Here is a 9,236-nt window from a genome sequence, read left to right as displayed (position 1 = left end):
GAGAAAGAATCACCAAGGAATTATTAAACATTGTACTTGAATACTTGACAGTATTTATAGATACGTGTGCTACTTAATTTTTTTGTCATTTTTCTTTCAGGTCCACATGTAATATATGAGTAAATTATGGAAAGTCCACATAATGTTCAAGTGGATGTTAAAAAAACCTTTCCACCCCATCAGGGATGATGGTTGAATTTAAGTGTAAATGTGGGTATGGTCAAGCAATGTCTAAACCATCTCATACAATGTGTTATGATGGTAAACTGGAGTATCCCACATGCAGAAGAAGTTATGATTAAAAGTTTTACTGTAATTTAAATGTGCCCCTTTGTTCAAAATTTTTCATCATTATTCCAGATCTTTTTAAAAAATTCATTTATTCACATATGCATACATAGTTTGGGTTATTTCTACCCCACTCCCCCTGCTCCTTTCCTCTCCCCCCATGCCCCCTCACTTCCAGGCAGAACCTGCTCTGCCCTTATCTCTAATTTTGTTGAAGAGAAAACATAAGCAATAATAAGAAAGACAAAGTGTTAAATTTTATTTTTGAAATATCTTTGCCTATTTTTCATTAAAAAAGCATTTGTGTCGATATTTGATGATGACTTTAACATTTGAGTGACCACTGCCACACTTTAATAAGCACTGCATTCAACTTGGTGAACGAAAATGCTGTGTCCCAGTAATAAAACCTCCATGGAAAGACATTAGATATAATTACTTCAGTGCTGATCTGTACCCAATCATTCTCCTTACTCTGTCCTACATTTCTACATAGTTACTGAGGCTTCCCAAGTTATTTGTTTCACAATAAATACAAAAAGCTATCATTGCTATCTTCAAAATTATATCACCTCACCAATATGTAAAAAATAAAATAATATCTTACATTATCAATAAACTAATTGCTACTTATTACTTATCTACAAGTAAATAAATGTAAAAATGATGACATATATGCACTTCTAAAATACACCAATCTTGCACTTTTAACAACGCAACTAAACATAGGAAAGAATCAAAGTTTAATTCACTACATGATTATACAGCTACCACAATATTGGCATAAAAATTATAAAAATGCAAGATAAGCTATAAACACACACACAAACAATACACATAGACTTTGTGTTGTGGATTAATATTTATTATAAAAATATAGGCAGTAAATGCAATAAAATATGTACAAAACTGTATTTGTCTTTAGAGATCATAGAGTTAGCAGTTGTTTCATTTCTCTGGAGAGACAATCTCCAACTTAAGGTGGTCAACATAATTTTTTTAACTTTATGATGGTGTGAAAGGGATATGTGTTCAGTAAAATCTGTAATTTGAATTTTTATATTTTTCCAAGGCTAGAAATATGTGGTATGATATTCTTTAATACTGAGCAGCAAGAGTGATCACAGCTCCCAAATAACCAGGTGATCATCAAAGTAAACAAACAATACTGCAGGGCACACTGTGTTCCCAAGCTCTGGTGTATGGGATGCTAGGTATACTGAATGTATTTTAAAATTAGAATATTTTCAAATTACCTTGAAGTAATCAGGATGCAACTACATTGGAAGTTGAAGAGTATCAGTATTTATCTGCGTGGTCCAGTTTTCTACAATTAACACAATCAGTTTTGAACTATATAAATAAGCTATTTTAAGTTAAGAGTGTGTAATAAACACAGCAATACATGTGGAGAATTCTAAGAATGTTATTGGCAACATTTAATGTTAATTTAAGTTAATTTAATTTAACTTAATGTTGGGCAACATTTAAATGCTTTTAATTCTAGAAAATTTGATATTAAATTTTATTTTTTATTTCTGGAAATTGCAAAATAATGTTTTCCAATGTAATTATGTTCATATATTTGAGCAGTGTTCATGAGTTAAAATCACTTTTGGTTAGAAGCAATTTTAATTTTTCAAAATTAATATACCTGACTAGGTGGAAAGGACAAGAAAACTATGACATTTTTAAAAATATGGGTATGAATATTATTCAAGAAGAGAGAACCCTCATAACCTAATCAACCCTCAAAAAAGTTTCACCTCCTAATACTATCCTCATGGTGATGAGGAGTCATGTTAAATCAGGGACACAAACAGTCAGACCAACCTATAGCTCAGGAAAGAAAAAGACAGACCGTGGAAATGCCAACCAAAAAGCTATAGGCATAGTTACTTATACTAAACAGAATGGAATTTAAGTCAATAACCATGAAAAAGTAGGCAAGGAAGGTCATTATATAGAGATAAAATTTTCTATTCATTTAATGTATATAACAATTACATCTGTGTGCATGGCATATGAGTATATGTGTGTGACTCCAACATGGGACCAACTAAACATAAAATGTGAACATCAAACTGGGTGCCAGTGGCTCACAGCTACTGAAGGGGTAGAGATCAGGAGGATCAAAATTTGAGGCCAATTGGGCAAATAGTTTGCAAGATCCTATCTCAAAATTACTCAACACACAAAAAAAAGGGCTGGCAGAGCAGCTCAAGTGGTATAGCATCTGCCTAGCAAGTGTGAGGCCCTAAGTTTTTACTATGAATTCTTATTTATATTTTTTAAAAAGATAGCTCTGTTGTTTTGATTCAAGCTCATATGTCCTTCAAAGTAAATTGAAACAGTGCCTTAAAGAAGTAGAAATAATAAAAGGAAACAGAAATACAAATAAGGAAACTCACTCAACAATTTCTAAATAATGTTAACACATGTAATTCCAGACCTCTTTCTCTATAGATATAGGTATTGATAAACTGGATCAAAGACCTTAATATAAAGCATTAAACAGTGAAACAACTACAGGAAGTAGTAGGAAATGCACTGGAACATTTGGGCATAAGGAACAACTTCTTATGTAGAAATCCAGAAGTTCAGCATCTAAGAGAAAGAATGAACAAATGGGATCTATCACCTAAAAAGTTTCTGCACAGCCAAAGAAATATAGTCAGTGGACTTAAGAGACTGCTCACAGGAGAAAATCTTTGCCAACTGCTCATCTGATGAGGGACTAATTTCTAGAATCTGCAGGGGACTAACTTCTAGAATCTGCAGGGAACTAATTTCTAGAATCTGCAGGAACTAAAAAATTCAACTCCTAAACAATCAACATCCCAATGAAGAAATGGGCACATGAGATGAATAGGGAATTTTCAGTAGAAGAGGTACAAATGGACAAAATATACAAAAGAAGTGTTCAACTTCCCTAGCTATTAAAGAAAGGCAAATCACAACTACATTAAGATTTCATCTCACCCCAGCTAGAGTAGCCAACTTCAGAGCAAAAACAACAACAAATGCTGGAAAGCATGCCATGAAAAAGGAACCCATAGACACTGTTGTTGAAAATGCGAAATTAGTACAACCATTATTGAAAGCAGTTTGAAGATTAGTCAATAAGCTAAAAATAGAACTGCCATGTGATCCACTGACACCACTCCTAGGCATATTTCCAAAGCAACATAAGTCAGGATACAATAGAGACCCTTGCACTACAATGCTTATCGTAGAACTATTTAAAATAGCCAAGCTATGTAAACAACCCAGATGCCCTACCACTGATGAATGGGTCAAGAAACTGGTGTTCACTTACACAATGGAATCTTAACTTAGCCATAAGAAATAATGACAAAATGTGGTTTGAAGGTAAGTGGATGCAATTGGAGGACATTATGATAAGTGAAGTTCGCCAGTCTCAGAACAAAGTCCACATATTTTCTCTCATACATGGAAGATGGATCCAAAAATTAAACAGACTCAAAAGAAACATGATCACATACAAACTTTTATGTAGACTATTCTATGGAACTCAGGGAAGGAGGGAAAAGAAAAAAGACTGATAGAGCATCTACAATCTCATAAAACATCTGTGAAAGTAGAGGATATTAGGATATGTATTGAGAGCTGTCGAAAATGGGGAGTAGGAGGTAAAGGGGTAAGAGACAGCAATGGAAGGGGTTGAATGGAAAAAGTAAAGTACAATCATGGCAGGGATACATTGATAAATTCATTTGAACATCAACTTAAATATTAATAACAAAAAACAGGATTTTGAAATAGGTTCAGTAGAAAGGGGTACTTGTTGGAGGGGTGAAGGTGAGACAAGTAGATTAAGGTGAGAGAATATGGTTGATTGACTTCGTATATTTATATGAAATAGAGCAAGGAAACCTCTTGCAATTGCTTTAAGTGCAGCATGGAGGGTGTCGAGAGGAAGAGAAGGTGTGGATGATGTAACTGATGTACAATATAAGAATATTTGGAATTGTCACAATGAATCCCCCTTATACATGAATATATCTTTATAAAAAAGATCTGAAGAAGTAGATCTGAAGAAAGAAGTAGATCGCAATTCTTTAACATCACAGACTTCTATAACCTACTTGAAACACTGAATAAATGATCCAGTCAGAAAATTAATAAAGAAACATTGGACTTGAATTATATGCTAGACCAACTGGACCTAACAGAATTTTGCAGACCATTACACCTAATAAAATTAGGGCATGCATTTTTATAAAGTGCATATAAGACATTCTCTGGCATAGATATGTTAAGCCACTAAAATCTCAAAAATTAATACTAATGCATCTTTTCCAAATATAGTATAAACTGGAAATAAATAATAGGAGAATTTGAGACAAATGTTAATATCTAATATACTAACAGTTATGAGATGCAGCATTCAGTTCTAAAAGGGAACTTTATGGTATAATTACATAACTAATTGAATTACAAGAAAGATCTCAAATTATCTTTATATTTTAAGAACAGGAAAATGAAAAGCAAACAGATAGAAAGATAATAGGAGGAAGAAAATGAGTATCAGAGCAAAAGAAACAAGATAGAGACTAGAAAAACAGCATTAGTTGTCAAAAAAAACTAGGAGACTATTTTTGAAGAGAAAATGAAAATCAATAAACATTTCAGAAACGAAAGAGAAGATGTTACATCTGATAGCACAGAAATACAAAATTTTACGAGACTAATATGAACACTTTACAATAATGTCAACAACCTAGAAATAATGAATATAATTAAATATACACAAACGTATAAAGACTAAATCACAAATAAATGAAAAATCTGAACAGACCCACAGTGAGAAAAGAAATTGAGTTAAGAACAAAAATTTCTTACAGAAGAAAAGCCCAGGATCTCAAGACTTCCCTTCTGAATACTACCAAACATGTAAAAAATTAACACTAATCCTCTATTAAAGTCTTCTAAGAAACTGAAGAGGAGGAAGCATTTCAACACTCATTTATGAGGCCAACATTATCCCAACACCAGAGGACACTATAAGAAAGTAACCCAATGTGTCTGATGAATATCTTTAAGGAATGTAGATGCAAAAGACTACAATTAGCAAACTGAATTCCACAGCACATTTAATGGATCATAAATCATGATCATATGTGATTTATTTCTGGCATTCAAGGATGGTTGACTATGCCAGACAATATGTTATACATCACATTAATAGAATTAAGGACCAAAATCTATATGATTATCTTAATAATACAAAGATAGAATTTGAGAACAATCAACATCCCTTTATGATTAAAAAGATTCTTCACCAAATTAAGTATAGAATGAATTACCTCAAGAGAATCAAAGCCTCATAGAAGAGGAATATCCCTAATCCAACAAATCCAAAATCTGAAATTCTCCAAAACTAAAACTTTCTGAGTACCAGTGCCACAACTGGAAAATTCCATATCATGAATCTGTTTCATGCACACAATTACTTTAAATAGTAGTTAAAATTACCATGATGCTATATTCATAAACTATGTATGTAACATAAATAAATTTTCAGTTTAGGGTAAGGTTCCAACAACAATATATTTCCAATAGTATTTACAGATATTCTAAAATCTGAAAAGTTATAATTCCTTTAGATAAGGGATACTCAATTTGTATTACAAGCCCACAATTAATATCATACTTGGGGTTATTACACTCATTCTTGGTGCTACTTTCACTGTGGCTCTGGCTCTGACCCCAAATATTTGCTTGGTATTACTCTAGTGGGAAATTTCTGTGGTGGCTCTGCCCCTGTGAAAAGTCTCTGCTTGAACCCCAAGGTTACTGCATACTTCTTTTGAAATGCTGTTATGCCTACCTTACCTCCATACCTCTGACATGTTAACCCTTCAAATTAATACCACATGGATACTGTCAAGTGCCATATTAATGAAACTTTTAAAATTTGAAGAAAAAAATTCTAAAGCTAACAGGAAAATAGTGGTGTTATATAAAGGAATGACCATTAGAATAACAGTAGATTTCTCAGCAGACACTTTATAGGCCAGTAGTGACTGGAAAAGTATATTCAAAACACTGAGGATAAGAAAACAGGAATACTACACCCAGAAAATTAATCCTGCAGAAATACATTCTGATATAATAAAAAGGGAGGGAATTCATTAACATCAGGCTGACTTACAAAATATGGGTACTACACTTATTATCATTGTAAACGCATGTGTAATATCTAAAGGAATGAATCAAAATAATGTAGATAATTGGAAATCTGAGAAAAGTATTCCTAGACATGTAGGGGACAGGTCAGGAAGACTGAAAGTAAAATCCAGGCTAGAGGGTTAGCAAATATTTAAGACCCCATTCTCTCAACCAGTACCTGGGCATGATAGGGCATACTTGTTCATCCCAGGTGTGTAGGAGGCTGAAATCTGGAAAGTCACACTTCAAGGTCTGGGCAAAAAGGATCATGAGACTCCATCTCAACAAAGAAAGTTGGGGTGTAGTGACTTAAGATTTGGGGGCACTCACTTGATGGTTCTGCAGGCTTGGTGGGTGACAGTGGCTCCTGAGGAGGTCCACACAAGAAATCATTGCTGTGAATGTATCCCTGAAGCAGACATAGTCTTGCATCCTCTAGTAGGCAGGGCAATCTCAGCCTCTATACAGCCTAGTCTGCTTGACCTGTTTGATAAGGAAGAAGACACATCTAACACCCGATATCTTACAAACTGACAACAGGCCAGGTTAACAGATGTCTGTATCTCCTCAGCAAGAAGGAATTTTAATTATTTTTTTCTTTCTTTCATCACTTTGTTTTGGAATTGTATTATTGTATTTTACTAATTTCCCATATGTCTATCTTATATTCTTTTCTTTTATTTCCTATTTTTTTTTGGTGTTGGTACTGGGATTTGAACCCAAGGTCTCAAGCTTGTTAGGAAGGCACTCTACCGCTGATCAATGCCCCACACCTTTCTTTCCTATTTTACATCTTTCACTTTCCATTTCCACACTCTTTTAATTACTTTTATTTGTACTACTTTTATCTTTATACATTTTTAATTTCTAGGTTAACTCATATTATATTTGTTCCTTTCTCGTCCTTATTAAGAGTGTAGTGAACATTTGAAATAATTTCATACTATATTTGTGTTTCTAATAGTGTTTGTGTTGATATCATCACTGTGATTCTTTTTCTCACTACAAAAGGTATGGATAGATGTGCTCTAAAATAAGGCAATTTAGTTCACTAAAACCCTTGTTAAAGAGTTTAAAAGCAGAAGTGATATCCATCCCAATATATATGCAAATTGCAAGGTAGAAACTCAAGAAATACAAAAAAGCAAGTCAACATACCTCATCCAAAATCTCATGATGCTTCAATATCTGAGTTCAAACATATCAAAGCAAATGATATGCTGAGTAAATCATTCAGGTCTAATTTTATAGTGATTAATAACTACAAAATATTTGCAAATAAATAGCTGAATGAAGAAAGGAAAACAATACGGGATTTGGGGTACAGTCTGAAAAGAAAGCACAAATGAATGTTTTAGAAATGAAAAGCTCAATAAATCAAATAAAAACTTCAGTAGAAATCATTACCAATAGACTTTCAATCAAGCAGAAGAATGAATACCAGAGACTGAAGGCTGATGAATTAAGGTTGGTTCCAGTGGAAAGAGGGAGGTGGTGGGAAAAGTGGGTAGGAGAGTGAACATCATGCAGAAAGTATGTACACAAGTATGTAAATGCAAAAATGATACCTGTTGAAGTTATTGCAGAAATTAGGGTAGGGAGAGATAAAGGAGTGAAGTGTGTAGGGGGTGAATCCAAGTATGATATATATTGTACATTGTCAGAACCTTTGTAAATATCGCACGGTACCCCCCACCCAGCACAACTATAAAGGAAAAGAAATCACACGAGTTTTCAAAATGAATATTATCTAATGGGATAGAATATAATAATAATAAGGACAAGTCTAAAATCCTTCACTAGAGTCCAAACAGACCCTATATGTATGAGAACTAGACTCAGAAAAAAAAGTAAATTGAACCAAAACTCAAAAAAAAGATAATAGTGAACAAAATACCAAAATATGAAGACCATAACATCCAAGACCTCTGGGACACAAGAGACCAAACATATGAATCTTTAGTATAAAAAACTGGAACAAAAGACATAGATCTTCAGGTATAGGAGGTATTTCAACCCCAATAAACATAAGCAGAAAAGGACTTCTAATTATATTTAACATCATATCATAGTTAAGTGCCAAGAGCACTGAAAAATGCAGGAACATTGAAAGCTGCAAGAAGTGCCAACTATGTACAAAGGCAAAACCATCAGTAAAATAAGACTTTGCAGCAGAAACCTCAAAGACAAGGAGAGTTTAGAATGATGTATTTCAAGCCCTGAATGAAATAAATGGCAACCAAGATTACTTCATCCAGCAAAGGTCACCTTTAAAATCAAAGAATAAATAAAGACCTTCCAAGATAAACAAAAATTAAAGCAATTTAAGAGGACTAAGCCAGTATAACAGAAGATACTTAATTCTAAGCAAGAAGAAAAAGAAAACTATACACAATCATGAGACCTCAAGAAAGAATAAATCTTGGTAGAAAAACAAATGAACTAACAGGAACTAAGAATAAACATTTTTCAGTAAACTAAAAAAATTTCTAAGATGAGTAGGGAGCAAAACAATGCAGAGTATTTAAAACAATCAGAAAATGAAAGAGAAATTTGTATATAACTTTCAATAATAATCCTAAACGTAAATAGTTTAAAAAGTCAATTAAATGATGTAGCTAGTCTGGTTGGATTAAAATACAAGATTCAACTTTTTTGTCTTTAAGAAACTCACTTCAGTGGCAAAAAAAAAAAAACCCATACCAATGAAATGTGAAAGGAGGGGGAAAGTTACACCATGAAAATGGAAAAGA

This window comes from Castor canadensis, chromosome 11 (assembly GCF_047511655.1).
Source record: "Castor canadensis chromosome 11, mCasCan1.hap1v2, whole genome shotgun sequence".
Taxonomy (NCBI): domain Eukaryota; kingdom Metazoa; phylum Chordata; class Mammalia; order Rodentia; family Castoridae; genus Castor; species Castor canadensis.
This window is presented reverse-complemented; position numbering follows the sequence as displayed.